Consider the following 18684-nt stretch of genomic DNA (forward strand, 5'->3'; position numbering starts at 1 on the left):
ATCTCAACATATGACTGCCCTATATTTTTCTTTCTTTCAGGGAAATGATGCTACCCGCTACCTTGACCGGTGAACATCTTTGGGATAGTTAAGAACACAGAGTCAGCCACACATACACAAATGATCCTGATTTTGTACGTTTTTTCAAAAGTATTTGGAGCAATGAAGACTGCAGGAGTTTATTTTGAAAACAATTATCAATAAAGAAAGAAAGTACCTACAGTCTGTGCTTCTTGGACTTGTGTCTTAAAAGTGGGTGTACTTTCAATGGGAGCAGAAAAAAATCCCCATAAACAAGTACGTAGCATATACATTTTGTAGATCTGCCCATGGCTGGCTTCTTGCTGTCATCACATCAGAGTTCAAGCTTCCCTCTCAGAAACGATTTCCCCTCCAGCCCCTCTAGAGTAGGGGGTTTAAAGTAGCCGTTACTCTCTCTCTCACACCCTTATTTCATGGTCTTTCAAACATGACTTACACTGATGTTCTGCTAGTTTGCCTATTTATGCCTGTCTCTGATTCCTGGGGAGTCAGCTCCACCAAAGCAAGGTCCTCATCTGATGTGTTCACCACCATATTGCCATCGCTAACTCTGTGCCTAGCACATAAATATTTGCAGATGAACAAAGAGAGGTTTACAAAATTAAGCGCTGATTTTCACAAACAGTCAGGTATGGGCTTCTAGGAATGGCCTGTCATCTGTAAGAGTCCTAGGATGTAAAGGTAACCAGGTCCCAGGTAAAAATAACACCTGGACTTGGTGGCTATTCTAGAGATGGAAAAACTGACATCATCACAGGGATTTGGAAAGGAAGCGGGGAACCAGGAGGTCTCTTCCCTCTGCCCCTTCCTGAGGCTGACTAGAGACTCAGCAGCTCAAAGTAGCAGAAAAGAAGCATCAACATTGCTTCAGTTGGGGCTAGACAGTTTGCCCATGTGGATGGTACTGTTTTCAGTGGGACTGCAGCTCTGCTGTCCAGAGGAGAGTGCTTTTCTCTTCAGTAGTAGTGTTTCATGGTTTTAATGAGGTCAGGACTGCCAACTCTAGGCTGTTGATTAGGTAAAAGACCATATTAATATTTGCATCAATTGATCAATGGGAAGAGATGAGACTTGGAGGTACCACGGTGACTTTCTTGACTAGGATCTGCTGGGGGATGGGTTCTGACTGCAAACACACCACTCTTAGGGACTGATCAAGTTAACACTCTGTGTGTGTTTCTGCTTTACTCTTAGGGACTGATCAAGTTAACACTTTGTGTGTGTTTCTGCTTTTGAAGTTGTCACCATGGAAAGACACTATTCCGGCTGAGTCTAAAGTCCTCTGACCACTCAATCCTAGCATTTTCATTGTTTTTCCTTTCCATGTATGAATGCTTTGCACCTGACTTACAAGGTAAGAGTGATTGATTCTATTTTTCTATTTTAAAAAAGTTTTCATGATATTTGCAAATTTTAAAATAAAACACAATGTTGAAATGGATAAATAAGTGCTTAAGGAACTTTACAAAGGAAGATCTGTATAAAGAGGAACGGCGTCTTCTTTTTCCTCCTCCCCACCCTCATGCTTTGCCTCCCCCTCCTAGTAAACCCACTCTCTGGCTAGAACTACTCTGGATGGTTTGTTATGTGTCCAGTGAAACACCGATCGAACTTAACAATCAGCTCTGCAGAAATAAGCAGCTCTGATTTGAAGCGTTTTCTGATTTCTGTGGAGTAAATACTCTTACCACCTACAATTTCAGGTTAAGGTTATGGTGGAATTGGGCAAGGGTGTTGAACGATCAGTTCTACGAGACAGTGCAAGTTGTCTCTAGCACACCGCTTTGTGTTCCCTTGAGTTATCTCTATTGCTGCCCCTTCCCTCCCTCCCCTCTTCTTGCTCCTTCCTCCTTCCTTCCTCGCATATCTCCTTGTACATAAACAGACATATGTCAGTCATTGTCACACGGGAACACAGCATTTTGTCTGGCAACTTCCGCTTTCTCACGTGTTACACAGCGGCTCTGCATTTTGAAAATCTCTTGACACACTCCTTGTCACTGGAGACGCCCCACGCTAGCTCCAGAGCAAGGCTGAGAGTCCCTCGGTCCGCACAGACCAGCCCGGGAGCGTGCGTGTGAGCCCACATACCCGCTGCAGTCTATCTGTCGGAAAAGGGAGTAATTCATCACTGGGCAGCAGGTTCTGCTCGGGTGCTTTATTGTCCTGACCTCATTAAAAGCATGTAATCCACGCAGTGCCGTAAATCTATGCCTCTAAATACTTTCCTCTTTAAATTTTTAATACCGCACACATGAAGGGAAAGGTTAAAGCCAATTAAAAGAGATACAAATACCATTATTACTGCCCTGACAAACAGTTAGTTATTGGATTTGGTCGTTTCAGTTTAGAAAGCCATTACTTTTGTTCCTGAATGAATTAGTAATCAAGCTGTTTATTGACTTGTCTCATCTCCGAGATGCTAAATATTTTTTTGGTCCATTCTCTCTCTCAATTGGCATCATTCCTACACACATAAAAATTACAGACAACTTAAGGTCTAAGTGCAAACAGTAGCTGCACAGCTGCCTGTGGAAGCCCACATATGGACACGGCCGTCGTTTGCACTGTGGTCCAGAAAGGAGAGAGCCACTCAATTCATTCCTACGCAGCAAATAGTTGTTATTGTCCTTGCTGTTGTTTCCCCTCCCATTAAAGCTATTATAGGATCCTGACAAATACTAAAAGCATTTAGAGCTGAAAGAACGCTGGGAAAATTGCCGTAAAAGGATTGACAAATGATGATCTTTCTGTCCGCAAGGTTCTTATTTCCTGTGCAAAATGGACCAAAAGAATAAAGAAAAAGAGACAATCATTAATGTAGGAATTTGGTCTTGTTTTCTGACATGAATTCATATTTTCCATTGCATTGAGCCAGAAACGTGACTCTGTTTATGACAAGACTGTAGCACTGTTGCTGTTTCAGGCTGTGTGGGGTGCCTCCGTCGCCTCTGACACTCTCTCTTCACTCCCCCCGGAGCACAATTTAGGTTCTACGGGATCTAAGAAGACCTAAGGATATGTAAGAACTGATCTGAACTTGGAACAAACGTCCAGCCAGGCAACCTTGTCAGAAACAATGCTGTTTAGTGTTGGCTTCTGCATAAAGGCACACCTGCAGACCTACGTCCATAAGAATTTATACAACTCACAATTCATATAAGTGGCCTATCATTTTTCCTGGTATCCTGCTGTTCCTACCTGTAAGAAGTGAAAGTCAGGTATACTTAAAAAAAAAAAAAAAAGAAAAAGAAAAAGAAAAAAAAGGGAAGAAGAAAGGAAAGCTTTCAGAATGTCACGGAGCTCAAATTTCAAAGGAGAGCATGAAACACAATGTTGATAAGGAAAATCACAACAGAGAGCAAAAGAGAGAGAGAGTAGAATGAAATATTTTCCAATTAGGAGGATAAGAGCCTTAAACCGAGAAGGAAGACTTTCTATATTATCTTGGCACTGGAAGGTCTAGGAGAGTGAGCTTGGAGTGTGTCCCCTGGACCGGCAGAAACACCACTTTCTGAGGACTTGTTAAAAATGCAAACTGGGGGACCTGGCCCACATAGACTGAAGTAGAAATTTGGCTAGGGCCCAACCAAGTGTTTCAACAAGCCCTCTGGAGACGTATGACACCCAGTGAAATTTGAGAATCTTTGTTCTACAGAAAACACTTTGTTCAGCTGGTTCTCTTCAGTCTGTTCTTGTAGTTGGTCGTCATAACCTTTTCAACATGAGCGGACCACTCTGTCCTTTGTTTGCATACCACACCACACACCACAACACACCACACCGATCTGTTTAAGTATCTTGCTCTCCTACTAGACCCTAAGCTCCTTGAAGCCAGGGGCTTTATCTGATTCACTTCTTTATTCTCAGTGTTCAGCCAGGGGATTGGACCAAAGCAGATGCTTTAGGAAATTAAATATAAGATAAAATGGCTAGATAAGCCCCATGAATGAAAAAGAAACTTAGAAGTATATATATCCATTGAAAGTCTTAGTTCTAACTTAGGAAGACCCATGCCTACATAAAAATGACTTCTTTCTTTTAAAAAGAAAGAAAAAGGAAAAAATGGTCAAAGGAACATTCTTAAGCAACTTCTAATGGGGTCACTGTTTATTCTCTTGGGAAAAGCAAGAAATAATTGAACACACCCCACACTAATAGCCTCTTACAAAGTGTGTTGACAACCCTGTTGGTCTGAATATTCCTTTGAGGGTTTCACATTCAGACAGGACCCATCTGCCCATGTGACGATAGACATTCTCAAATTGAAAATAATCTGAATACAGGCTTATAATAAACCCACAAGAACTACTAGTTCCAGCCCAACGGATTAATGATGTCAAACCCCTTGGAATTTCTGTCCCTCAGTGTGTCAGAGGGTCGAGGACAGTTCTTGGAAAGAGGAGATATCCCGAAACTATTCTAACTGCCTCTCCATGAGGAGTTCAAAAACCAAGAGGTGACATTCCTGGTCCTTTGTAGACTTTGGTGACACTCTGGAGATGTCCTGTTTAACCTTTATTTTCTCCCACGGAGTTTATCATGGCATTACATCTAAACTGGGGAAGGTCTACCTTATGCTCTGAATCAGATCACTTGTGTTCTAATCCAGGTTCTAATACTTTCTGGCTTCTTTAGCTTTTCTAAGCCTCAGTCTCCTCACTGTAAAATGGGAACAGACATAATTCTTAAAGATTAAGTAAAAAATTTACATACATACACACATGCATGCAGGCATGCATATATGTATTTATATGTGTATGTATGTGTGTGTGTGTATATATGCATGTGTGTGTTTACCTCTGTATAAAGTTATCTGATGTATAATAAGAGCTTAATACTACTATTATTAACTAATAATTATATGCTACCAGGGCTTCTTAAACTAGAACCCATGGGCCTGTAGAAATTCATGAAATGGACAAAAGAATGTCCATAAGCTCCCTGAGATAATCAGCAAAATATTTCACGTCTGTATAGATTCATTTTCTCTGGGCATACAGCCCAAAACTTTAATCAGATTCTCGGTGTGGCCCTTGGCTCATAGGTGGTAAAGAACCATGGTGTTGAGGGTTTTAGTAGTCAGAGTGTGTCCTCAACAAGTTGGCAAACCAGGAAAATGAGGCAGTTTCTGTAAGGCTGGTGTCTCAGGCTGGGCATGATGTGTGGCTCTGGGACCTCCATTTTTAATTCCACGCAACGTGTGTTTGTTTATTTTCCTTCTTCCACTTCCTAACAGGAAATAGCATTTCAAATGCATTCCACCATGAGGATATTCAGACACTTAATTTTCACCTTGAACACCCCCAAGATTTAAAAAAAAAATACGAGAGCTTCAGTCGACTTCTCCCGACCTGCCAAGCACAGTGTTCTTAGCAGCAGCAAAAGTCAGTCTGAAAAAACTTCTCTGTTTTTGATGGGTTTCTCTGGATGCTGTCAGCCTGAGAGACTGTATGAGCAAGGCAGAGGGGGCAGAAACCACACTGGCCCACCTGTAAGAGCACTGGGGTTTGTCTTGATCACTGTCCTGACCAGCCCCTTACTTGCACCAAGTGGCTTCTCCTCCAGGCTTCTCTCTTTACCTGCCAAATAGGAGTTACACTGGATCATCATTTCCCAATCTTTTATGTACAAATGTCCAGATTTAATATAGAAATGATTATGCTGGGGTGTCATTTTTTTAATCAACCGACCTATAATTATAAAAAGAGCCCCTCCTTTTTGAAAATTTGAAAAAAATTTGGAAAGACTATCCATCCGGATGGACAGATGAAAAGTACCGTTTGTTCTGGCTACAGATAGCCAATGGTGAACATAGGAGTTCAAGGACCCATTAAACAAGTATCTATACAGCATTTATGAAATGGCAGTATCTTCCATACAGCTAAGGATATAGCATCAAACAAAAATAGTTGGTGCCTTCAAGGACATGGACCTTCCTTGAATGGAAGAGACACCTAAAAATAAATACACACAGGATGGTTTTAAACTGTACTAGTGCACACTGCAAAGGGTTACAGGATCATGAAAGAAAAATGGGGGTAGGGATAATTTTAGATAAACGTGACAGGGTCAGCAACTGAACTGAGATCTGTGGGATGATGGTAGCTGACCTTCCAAAGAGGCAGAACTTTCTGATGAAGAGAGTACCTCAGGTCAGCAGGGTCTAGTGTAAGGAAGGCACTTTACTTCTCTTGGACTCATTTCACTGTCTGTAAAATGGGTATGATAATGGGACACAGTCCATTAGGCTGCTACAAGGATTAAAATAGCTAGTAATTACAATTCGTTTAGGACAAAACCTGGCAATATGCCAGTGGATTGCCACAAAATAAGTATCATGATGAGAGAGGTAAAAGCATGTGCCAAGGTCCTGAGGTGGACAAGAACTGCGTACCACTGAGAAACTCTAAGGAGGGTATGGCTCTTAGGTAAACTGTAAGTGAGAAGGTGGTAGAAACAGAAGCTGGAGAAGCAGCAGGGGAAGGAGAATTAAATCCCAATTTCAATGGGAAGACAGTGGAGAGTTCATATCCCCAGAGGACCCCTCCCGTTCATTCTCCAAAGCCAGAAAATTATTGTCTCTGATTTGTTTTTTGTATAGCAGATGATTCTCTAATATAACCCCTCAAAGGGAACAGCTTCTTTAGGTACGAAGTTTTAAATAAAGAACCCCTGTTTCATTCATGCTCATTAAACTATTTTCCCCTCACCAAGATCCCTGCAATAATAAATATAATTTAATGACTTTGGTTCCTTGAGCTGCAGGTGTTGGAATATTGTATTTATTAACATATTTTAAGCCCTTTAAAAAGACTGCATTAATTCCTATGATAATTTAGTACCCATAATACATTCTCTGTTCTGAATAGATGTTAATCACCACAGAATGACTGATTTGCCCGTGTACGAGCTAAGCCATGCTCTAACTAGTAGCTAGGAACTTTAAAATTCAATATTGTTACTGAAACTGTTGATTAAAATTTAGTTGCAATAATTGTTGAGGACTCAAACCAAGACTGAACAATTGGATTCTCTGCCACTGAAGATGAATGAGATATTTCTGAATGTTTGTGTTTCCCGTAACAGTGTACTTGGGGAAGAAAAAAAAAAAAAAGGTTCAGCTAATTCTGGTTATTCTGAGCCAGCCTGGGTTGGTTACTAAATAGCAGCAAGAAGGACATTACTTCTGAGAAGTAAACCGAACCCCAAAGCCAGGCTGGAGGGAGGTAGCTGGTCTGCCCCCTTCTATCTTGAAGATGGAAGGGGAGGGTTATAATTTTTATTTTTATTTTATTTTATTTTATTTTAAGACACAGAGAGAGCACTGTGTTTTTTTTAGACACAGCGGACAGAGGGAGAGGGAGAAGCAGACTCCCAGCTGATCAGAGAGCCTGATGTGGGGCTTGAGCCCAGGACCCTGGGATCATGACCTGAGCCAAAGGCAGAGGCTTAACCAGCTGAGCCACCCAGGTGCCCCAGGAGTGTCAGTAATTGCATGCCAATTTCCACCCAGTGGAGGCAGGCCCGGGGCTGTGCCACAGTCCCAGTACCCTATCAACTTAAATTTCTTCTGTGGAAACAGAAGAAAAAGCCAGATCATGAAATTTGGACTAATGAAATGAAATGATAAAATTGAGTACAGAGTAAAGAACAACTGCAAATGCCAGGTTCTGAGATAAGGGCCCTCTCATGAATTATTTAATCACATTACTACCCTGTCGGAGAGGTACCATGATTAGCCCTCATTTCACCTAGAGCTCAGAGAACTTAGGTAACTTGCAGAGTCACACAGCAGGTAAGGGGTAGGGCGTCCAAGTCTGCACTCCTACCTTTTGTTCAGATCGCCTCTATAGCTGACGACTCAGCCATTCAATCAATCATCCATGTAGGAAGGACATTGAAATGCATAATGAAATATGTGATACAGTACTATGTGTCACAAAAACTCTTATTTAAAACAAAAACCTAACAACTTTTCCCTTCTGGCTTGGAGGTTGGTGATGGGAAATAGTATCATTTCATCTGTAGGGAACTCGACCTCTATATGATTGTCTTCCTTCAGCAGAGGGTGTCGGGATAGAGGGAACAGATTGGCTTCTGTCCACCAGCATGCTGACAAAGGCACTGGCTTTGGGGGCAGGGGCGGAGTAGTGTGCTGGTGCCACGCTGCTCTGAAGACATACAGTGGGACAAACACTTGAATTTCTGGCCAGAGGGGAACTTTGCAGGGAGCTGGAGCACCAAGTGGACAGATCTTCATTCACTTAGCTCACTTGAACAGCAGAGACTGTGTAAGAAATCAGGAGGCCATCGGATATTTCAAGTTCTTTCTACCTCTGGCATAGGAAAATCTTTCTTTCCCTCAAAACTACTATGAAGTCTACTCGGTATTGAGGTTTTGGGGAGATGCTTTTGTTTGCTGGTTTGTGACTTGATGTTTGCACCTAAGAAGGGAAAGGGGCCAAGTCCCACAAGCACCTCAGTTTGAAGCAGAGAGAAAGGAACAACACAGGCTTCGATAGGCTCTTAGACCTTCAGAACTTGGTGCTTCGGAGAAGCATCCAGATGTAAAGGCGTCTAAGGACAGAAGCCCAGAAAACACACAGAAGTCGGGGACCAGGGGTTTGAGCTGATATCTTGGTCACAATTTATTTTGGTCATCGTTAACATTATTCCCACAGAGTTGAGAACTATTAGCATCCGCTCTTCAGACAGACACACGAGGACAGTGAGCGCTCAGTCACTTCAGCAAATGCTATGACGCCCAGCACTCTGACTCAAAGGCGGCCACACAGCCCTGGCCCATCCGAGGTCTCCCTGCTGCCAGCCTGGTGCTTACCTAACTCCCAGAGAGCACTGACAGTGGGGGAGGCAGAGCCTGTGGGAAGCTGGTGGGGTCCTGACCGGTCTTTCCTGGGAGGCGCTGCTCAGAGTAGCAGCAGCCCTTCCCGGCCTGGGGCCAGGTGAGGGGTAAGCAGTAGTAGAACACTGAAGGTCTAGAAGATTCCTCCCAGACTCCCTTCCACCACCCCAAGTAAACATCAAGTGGGGGCTGTGTTCTCAAATGACAAGCCCGTGGAACCCCCTAGGGCTTTCTATGAGAAGTGGAAACATCTCTGCTGTTACCACGGGGTAGATACTTAAATTATTGGTGAGAAAATTAAAAAATTAAAAATAAGGAGAAAAGATCCCCACACCATGTACTACAGCGGCCAAGCAAAAAAGCACTCATTAGCCGCGACAGACTAATTGTGTGTGTCGGCGTTTCAACCTGCATTTCTGTTTCCACCTCCAGAAGCTTTGACTCCATGAGGAATCCAAACACGCCCACCATTATATAAACACACACACACAACACACACACACACACACACACACACACAAGTTCAGATGTAAACAAATGTAGGTCTTTAACACCTATTTCAAAAGCAGATTTTCAAGTGGGGGCACTTGGAAATTGTAAAATTTGGGGGACAATTTCTCTCCAAAGACAGTTTATGCTGTGTAAAAGCTCCTCTAAAATCTTTTCAGATTTAAACCAAGTTAGCCAAAGGATGAAATCCCTTTATGGGGACCTGCTGTCCGTTCGTAAAGGTTGCAAGCTAGCAGCCCCCAGGCTCCATCTGGGACCTTCGCATTTAACTGTTTGGTCCACACAGTGGCAGCCAGCACAAGGTTTTTTCCAAGTCAAATTAGACATGGAAATTGGAGCTCTCACAAAACCTGTGTGCTGGTATTTTTGTGTTTTTTTTTTCCTTTTTTTTTTTGTGGCTGGTCCTTGCCGTGTGCCCATCCACGAACTGCCTAGCTGCCTTGGGCTTCCCACAGGCTGGTGCAAACTGGTGGTGTGGAAAGCCATTCACTGTGAGGCCTGTGCTAATCCCTCTAGTACGATCCTCTGCCTTCCTTGTATACTAACATTACTGGACCTGGCACCCGAAGTCAACCATTTTCTGGGCCCAGAAGGCTCTGTCCACTGTCTTCCAGGGGACATTTCCAGGCTCCTCTCTTGACCAAGAGCCTCTATGAAACCTTTCTGGACCTGCTGTCTGAAGACTAGCTGCCCTTTCCTCGGCACCCACCTGGTACGGCAGCCTCTCAAAGGCTCTCCTTCCTCAGTCCCTACAGCACCCATGACTACGCTTTACACATTTTTGTCAGCACATCTCCTCCATTAGACAGGTGCTCCTTCAAGATGGGAGTCGTGTCTCATTTGTTTTTCCTTCCAGGGCCTGTCAGAGTCCCGGGCACATAGAGGGGGCTCAAAAGAGGCCTCTTGAAGTTAGAGAGAGGTCACAGAGGCAGCAGGGAGGGTGGTGGACAGCTAGGTGTGCCTCTGGGTAGTAGGGACAGCACATGGCATGAGTTTTGTTCAGGCCACTTCAGCTGGGGGTAGGGGTGGGGAGCACAAGCCAGGGGTGCCAACCCAAGGCCATTCAAGGCAAGCTGGATCCAAACTGTGATGGATCTCAGCCCCGGACCCAAAGGCCCAGAGTCTAGAGGAAATTCCAGGGAGTGGGTAACGAATAGGAGCCCCAACCAGGGGCTTCCCTGCTCTCCCTACTCCTTCCCCAAAGGGAATAGGGCTCTCTAGAAGTCCCGAGCACTCTTTTGCACTCCCATTCCAGAACGCAACCCACACGAGAGTAAAAAAATATTCAACTAAATAAAGTATTGGCTGCTACTTAGATTGGAGTTAAAACAATTTTTTTAAAGGTTAAAAAAGCTGCTTGCTCTTCAGGTCAGTAACTGTCATAACGATTTTTCTCCTGCCATATGCTCCTCTGAATTGCATTAATATGACATCTCTCTGAAGCATCTGGTCTCAGCCACTTCAAGGCACACAAGGAAGCCGCACATTCAGACTGAGTATATAACAACATGAGAGGTATCTGCGCTCTTGCCATCACAAAACACAATACCACGTTGTGTATCCTACAGCATCCAGAGACGGGGCAGGGGAGAGTTCAAATGAATGGAGGCAGAATTTGGGGAGCTTTTGTTTGCCTGTGTATTATGTGTGTGTGCGTGTGTGTGTGTACAAATGCATATGTGTGCACATCTACACACGTGTTTTATGAACTGGCAATCCCCTGCATTGCTCAAACATTAGTATAATTTTCTGTCAGAAAGAGCGAAACATTTTAAGCATCAGATGCAAACCGAGCCCCAGTAACCCCGCAAAATATGGACGGAGAGGTGGGGCATATCTATATTTCAGCTCTTGGAAATACAAAAAGGGAAATTTTCCATCATAAGCCAAAGGCAAAGTAGCAGTATCAGCCTCCAGCCACGTTTTCCAGACTAAGAAAAATCCTGGCCAGCCACGCAGATGGCCTCTGCTTATTGGTAATAATCTTTGTCAAACTGATAGATTTACTTGAATTTTTCCTAAGGTCTCACCCCACTTTCTTGAATAGTTATTAAAAAACCCAGACGGGTTTAATAAAGTTGACCACCGAACACGTGGTTCTGACACCCATTCTTTTCTTGTCCTGAAGATCCTTGTGCTTATTTTGTCAGAAGCACAAGAAGTAGAAATGCAATTCCATTTGTGCTGATGCTAAATGTTAATAGATTTGCCTAAATGCCTGCTAATAGTGCCCCTAAAATTAGCTAGACTAGTAGTGCATGCCTAATGTGTTTTTGTTGTTTCACTTGCTTTTTTGCTTCTCCTGCTTTTATCGGGGGTGGGGGGGGAAGAACCCTAGAAAAAGGATGGGTTCTCAGCTATGGGTCCAGTGTCATATGTGAATTCTACAGAAAGAACATATATTCTGAAACTATCCCACATTTCTGACATTCTGTCATGAAGGTGACAAATCCTAGTGCTCTAATGTTTCATTAAATTAAACATGAAATGTTTAATGTTTTGTTAAATTAAACATGAAGCCGTGACTTTGCACCCGAGAACCATAGCCTTCTATCAATTCCTCACATTCCTTCAGGTCACTTCTTAGGTTATAAAAACCGAGTTTTGTTTATTAGATGTATTGTATTTCTCTCTGCAGTTAAAACATACTTCTTTCTAATGCACTTATAAATAAAAACCAACAAGCAATCAGTTTGCAGGGGGGAGGCACTTAAAGTATTTCTCAACTGAGGCTTACAGAAAACCACTTACACACAACCCCTTAGCTAAACCTCTGCTACAACTTTTTTCAAAGATTTGCAAGCATGACTGAGAAGCTTCCAGAGAGCGGAGCGTTCCAGTTTCATCGGGTCTCAAGCCCATTTCACAGATGTGCCTGCTATTGCCTGAAGAATGAAAGGATTGCTAGAGAACTGTCGAGGGAGATCTTTCAGACGAAAGACATTTCAATCCCCTTATGCATGATGGCAGAAACCCACAGGGAAAACAAGACAGAACCACTCTGATCAGGGATAGAAAGCATTTGCATAAGCAGAGAGGAGGGTGTGGGGCTCTCGTGTCTACTGAACACACATTTTGATGGAGGACTTTAAAATAGCAGGTAAACAAAATCTGGGCACTGTTGGGAAACGATGGAATGAGGCTGAGGGGAAAAAAAAAAGTGCTTCTTTTCCACCAGTTTAACCAGATCGCTAAAAGTTTGAGAGTTCTTAGTAATACATTCAGAGGATCATAACACAGACAAAATTTCCAAGTACTATTTGATAAAACACATTTAGATCATACTTTTTTTAAATGCAGAGAAAAGCCAGAACAACTATGTAGCAACTTAAAAGGAAAAATAAAAAATACACACATTCCATGATGTAAGTATCTGAATATTTTTACATTTTTCTCGTGATCTAAGCGGGTAAACGAGGTGTCCAAGTGAGGTCTCCTTATTGCCAAGCCAGCAAGAGCGAAAGAACGATCCCATAAGTGACAAGCTTCACAGACCTTCCCAGTCCAACCAAACTTGTCACCAGTGCTTTCTCCAGGTCCACACATCAACTCCGACCACTGGCCAAAGCTACACAACAGCCCAGGTTTGCTAACAGGTCCTTGCTCAGAACACCCGCTCGAGAACCCCTCTCCCCGCGTGTCCCCACCCCGTAGGAAGATAATTGATACTTACCATTCTGAAGCTTCATGTCTGTGAGGCAAACTAAATAAATTAAACGGATCCTGCTTTCATCTTCTTTTCTAGACCCCAAATGCCTTAATCAAAAGGAAAAACAAAAACAAAAACAAAACCAAATGTTCCCTGAGGTCCTTCTCTAAACCACCAGAGTATAAGCAAAGAATAGCTGACTTTTTTCTTTTACTGAGTGCCCAGAACCTGTCCCTTACTGAGCAACAGAGAATTATTTCTAACATCCTTCTACTCCCCACCCATCTTTTCATTCACTTATATGGCTGGTGCCCCAGACAGGGCTTGAGTTACACTTTAAATTAAAATCTGGAAGATGCTTCAGTTGGAAATTTGGCTTGGCAGACCTCCTGTAAAAATCCCACGTGAAGACACATTTGTTTCCCTCCTGCAAATGAACTGTGGCGTTTGTGGTCCCCCTTGTTCTCCCCAGTGCATACTTTGCCTTTAAATGAGTTTAAGCTGCAGGACTTCATTTGGGGTTAGCTGTCCCGCCAAGCTCATTCGGCTCTTACCATTAAGGCAAGAGGCTCTAAAAGGCTAGCAAGATGCTTTTAACAATGTTTGAGGGGCCAGTCATATCTTGTTAGCAACAGCTGCACACTTACCCGGCTCTCAGGGCCTGGACAGAGCTGTCCTAGTCCTTCTGGGATTAAGAAGGCAAAATGAAATTAACCAATCGTTAGCTGGAGCCGCCCGAGGTGCTCTAGATTCTCTTTCTCTATAAACCAAGTGAGGCGCCTTCCTCCAAAGTGACTCCTCCATCCGCTTCTGCTGGCATACACAGCCCGCCAAGGCCCTGGCTGCAGTTTCAAAACTGCTACTCAATAAAAAGATTTTAAAGGCTGTGCCGGGAGCCGGGAGCTTCAGATCCCAGTTTGGCTTTTTCTCCATCAGCATTCCTCAGCAAGTCTGCACAAAGCGAGGTACGCTACATTATTTATGTCAGCTCTAGGCTCTGGAAAACACACACTGGCATCCTGATTACTAAGAATCCTCATGGATACAATTAAACCATTCCCACATATATTCCACCCCCCCTTCCCAGATTCAGCCTCTTTCAGAGGAAACAGGAGCACTTTGAGGCATGTCCTAACTCATCTATTAGGAGACAAGAGAGCATTGAAATATGGCCACGATGGCAAATGAACCAGGGGGAAAGGACACTTTCCCTGGAGCAGACAGACGACACTCCAGGGAGGAAAGTTCAGAGAATAGTTCAGGGAATGCCTGGCAAGTGGCTACCCTGGGTCAGGAGCACGGATATGGAAACAGCCAAGTTGAAGCACTACGAAAAAACCGTTTTGATGAATTCATGGAAGATTGATTTAGAATGGGCTGTTAAGGGAAGTAAGGCACATTTGGCAACATGACTAACCTTCCAAGCTAGATGCAGAGCAATCACGCTCACCCAACAAAGGCTCCTTGGTGCCCCATCCAAGTTACAGCATTAGATGGCAAGACCACTGATTTCGCCAAGTAGAGCAATGACTCTGTCCCCAAGTCTCTGCTTCAGCAAAACGAACAATTCTCCAAGTCGCAGGCCACCACTTCCCTTCTTGTCAGTAGCTCGACAACACATTATGAGCCGGGCATGTTAGGCACAGGGAGAAAGAACAGTATGTCGGCACAGAAGAGAACGAATGAGGACAGAAGCTTCCTCCTCTGTAGGAGTTGTGAGAAGGCTAGGCAGTTCCCCTGGTGTCTAGCTAGAAAGTCCCTGCTTGGCAGGCAGAGGTGACTTCACTTTGCGAAAGCCCCAGGCACTGCTTAATGAAACAACCTTTGGCAGGACCTCACAGTTAAGTCAGTTTATCTAGGCAAGAAGTCAGCTTGGGCAAAGTCAGTTGTCCCATCCAGGAACACAAGGAGAAAAGAGCAACCTGCTTCTCTCCAAAGGCTTCCCTTGAATATGCATTTCTGTGTTTGCCAAGTTTTTATTTTTTTAAGTGACTGTCATATCTAATGACTTAGTCCATCCCCATTCAGATACCTTGGATGGAAAATTGGTGTCTGAGATGGAAACTATGGTAGAGAACACAGTGTAGGTCAGTAGAATAGAGCCCAAAGGGGTTGCAAACCCACTCTTTTTTTTTTTTTAAAGATTATTTATTTATTTATTTGACAGACAGAGATCACAAGTAGGCAGAGCAGCAGGCAGAGAGAGAAGGGGAAGCAGGCTCCCTGCTGAGCAGAGAGCCCGATGCAAGGCTCAATCCCAGGATCCTGGGATCATGACCTGAGCTGAAGGCAGAGACTTTAACCCACTGAACCACCCAGGTGCCCCAAACCCACTCTTTGATACATACCATTGCAAAGCAATGGGGAATTTGCTGTGGTGTGTGAAGAAGCAGAACATCCCTTGATAATAAACAGATGAGAGGTAGCATGATAACACACACACACACACACACACACACACACACACACACACAGTCACACGCCACACAATCATACAACCCAGGTGCCCAAAGATCTGATGCATGGAAAAGCAAATACAAGTTGCCCTGTCAGATGATTTCAAAGTTGTGGTATTGGCTCCTCATACCCAAATCGCTGGGTCGTCCAGTCCACTGACCCTTCAGGAGGCCTTGGCCACAAGAGGGCACAACTATGCTCTCAATTTGAGGTGGTTCCTCTTATTCTTGCCACTAAGGAGTCTAATACACACTGTAATTTTTTTTCCTGGAAAGGATTCAGAAGCAACTAACTAGAGTGACAATGAAGAAGGATTCCTTGGGGGGAAGGTTATTCCAGAATATCATTTATTCCTCCAATAACTAAGCCATAATCAACTTAGAGACTGACTGAAGACTAGAAGTCTTAGTGAGGGGCCCCTGGGGGCCCTCTTTTTATTTTTACCCTGCAGAACTACAAGATGGGAAAGGCCTTAGGTTCTGTCCATCATCTCCTCACCTGTGACCTTGGACAAGCTGTTCATGCTCCCTGAGCCCCAATTTTCTTATCTGTAAACTATGTGTAATGAAACTCACTTCCAGAATTTTGAGGACTCACTCAGAAATAAAAAGTATTTAACTCAGTGCCTGACATCTTGTGAGCTCATAATAAACCTTGGTTATTATGAATTTTCAAAAGATTATCAATCAAAAGGCACAAAACTTACACTGGCTGGTTCACAGATGCCTGAGCCCCATCTCTAAGTGCTCCCCGAGCCCACAGATCATTACTAACAATCTGTGTGCAAAATGCTGCAGTTATCATTATCATTTACCTTCGATAAACTTGTTTACAGTAGTTGCCTCATGACAAAGGTCAATAAAAACTCGAGTATAAAAACAGAGTGTTAAGGGGGAATTTTTTTTTTTTAAGGGAATTCCAACATTTTAATAAAAAGCAACTGAACACAGTAAGGAGCGCCTGGGTAGCTCAGTGGGTTAAGCCTCTGCCTTTGGCTCAGGTCATGATCCCAGAGTCCTGGGATCGAGTCCCGCATCGGGCTCTCCGCTCAGCAGGGAGCCTGCTTCTTGTCTCTCTCTGCCTGCCTCTCTGCCTACTTGTGATCTCTGTCTGTCAAATAAATAAGTAAAATCTTAAAAAAAAAAAAAAAAGCAACTGAACACCTTTCTGCTGATTAAACCGTAAACTAAACCTATTTCAGAATTTTGATAGCCAGAAAGAGCTGGCTGTACTGGAGATGAGGTGGGGTGGGCTGCAGGGGAAGAGGCTTGAAGTCCCAACCTCCAGAATCCCCCATCTACTTAACTATACCCCCCCTTTCCCGAGCTATAAGCAACAGAGGTTGAGAGCCTCAATCTAATAGAAAATTGGCATCTTAATGAAAAAGGACAAGGGGGACTAGAGAGATGAAGGGACTCACTCCATTCCAGCACAGCTTTCCTGGAATGCAGAGGTCTGACTACCTTTCAAATGCTCCTTCATCACCACACAAGGCTAAACATAAAACCAGTGGAACTCACAGCTAGTTTCTTTGTCACCTTCCAATCCAGTCTCTTTGCTTTAATAAAGTGCTTATGGGACCAATACCTCATGATGAGCTTAGTGGGGTTTTTTCTGGTTTTCTGTTTTTTTGTTTTTCCAGAAAGGGATTATTTTAAATTTTGATTTTAAGTTTTTCAATAAATGAAGTTCTATAGTTTTTGCTAAGTCATTTTACCATCTATGGGTTTTGCTAGAAATTTCTAAATCTTCCAAATGAGAAAACTGTATTGCAAACTTCATAATTTATAAAGGCTGCATATGTTATTAATATCTTTGAAAAATACAGAGTTTTGCCCACAAATCTCTTCTCTAATGATATAGTTAGCAAATAACTACGTCTTAGTTCTATATAAACAATCACAACACTGTCTTGAACATGCAGTTATTTTTAAGTACGAATCACTTCTTCTTGCTTACGTAAACAAGGCCTCCCCAAATGATAAGTCTTCAAAATAAATAGGGTCTACCACTTTTCACGGCTGAGGAATACCCACACACATTGTGACAACATCTGATGGACAGCTGGACCGCATGGACATTAAGGCCCTTTCTCAGAGTTTCAAGCAACGCCATCATTTTCTTTTTTTGTCAAACCACTTGAACAAAAAGGCTGTATGTTGCATCATTTGCTGAAGCTCTTTCTCCAGTTGAAACATGAATTATGAGTCCTTCTGAAACACATCAGCCAAATCAAGTTGTAACATGGCCTGGCTTTATTCACTGCGCAGATCACCACAGCTAATCGCTTTCTGATGCAAGTCATGCTTTTGCTTCATTAAGTTAACATTTCCCTTATTTTCTCCCCTCCATGTTATGTACCAAATTAGCCAGCACTGACTGGAAAATTTCCTCTCCTACCAGGTATACTTCATCCAAGGGGAATTCTGACTTTATTGGGCCCTTTGTACTTTTATAATAGGGGAGGTTAGAATGCTAGTCTTAGGACACAGGCTTTTCTCTGTTTCTGTAAATAATATGAAGGCACTCTTGGTGGTCTTTAAATTCTGTCTTTGTTTCTTTTCCCCTCTGTGGAAGCTCAAACCCAATACCTAATGATGAATATCCCTAAATACGTACTGTTCAGCCTACCTAAGAGGCCTACGTGAGTCTTGTTGGCAGAATTGAGAAACTATCATGGTGTCCAGAACAATGCAAGGAATTGCCCGAGGCACTGACTTCCTGTTTCCATAGAACAGACCAATTGTTTAAGGCTATCTTCAGACTGGTGGTGTAAAAAGTTAAAGTGGCAGAGAAGATGATCCCTATCTGAGTAAATTTCTTAAATGAAGCAAAAGGGAAGCAGTCATCGTATTCTTTGAGGTTACAGCTAAGCTCTTTAGGGAGAGGACTCATAACGTTTTGCTGTGTACAGAGGCTGAATGAGAAGGTTGGTTGATCCCACAACATTCCAAGTCTATGCATGGGCAAGAAGGCAAAAGGCTTCCGGTATAGAGCCCAAAGAGGGAGGACTGGAAGGGGATAAAATGTGGGCCCTTTTCCCTGAGTCATGCCCTCTTCCCTGCTCTGGAAGGAGAACCCCTATATAACCTTTCCCGGGATCATTTATGATGGTGTTGCTCGGTTGTCTTTTTCCAGATGGAGCCACTTGTGAAGGCAA

At 43.2% G+C, this 18684-nt stretch overlaps 1 protein-coding gene across 20 annotated transcripts in view; it reads right to left on the minus strand.

Annotated features, from left to right (window-relative positions):
• Positions 1–18684, minus strand: part of TENM2 (teneurin transmembrane protein 2) — a 1222850-nt gene that overhangs the window by 413670 nt on the left and 790496 nt on the right. The window contains exon 1 of one of the 20 annotated variants that reach the window (XM_032337088.1): positions 13715–14029. The exons of the other annotated variants lie outside the window; for them this stretch is intronic. The gene's annotated coding sequence lies outside the window, so the exon portion shown is untranslated. Of the gene's footprint in view, positions 1–13714; positions 14030–18684 lie in introns of those variants that run through there. 20 annotated transcript variants of the gene reach the window in all.

Source organism: Mustela erminea, chromosome 3, assembly GCF_009829155.1.
Source record: "Mustela erminea isolate mMusErm1 chromosome 3, mMusErm1.Pri, whole genome shotgun sequence".
NCBI classification, from domain to species: Eukaryota; Metazoa; Chordata; class Mammalia; order Carnivora; family Mustelidae; genus Mustela; species Mustela erminea.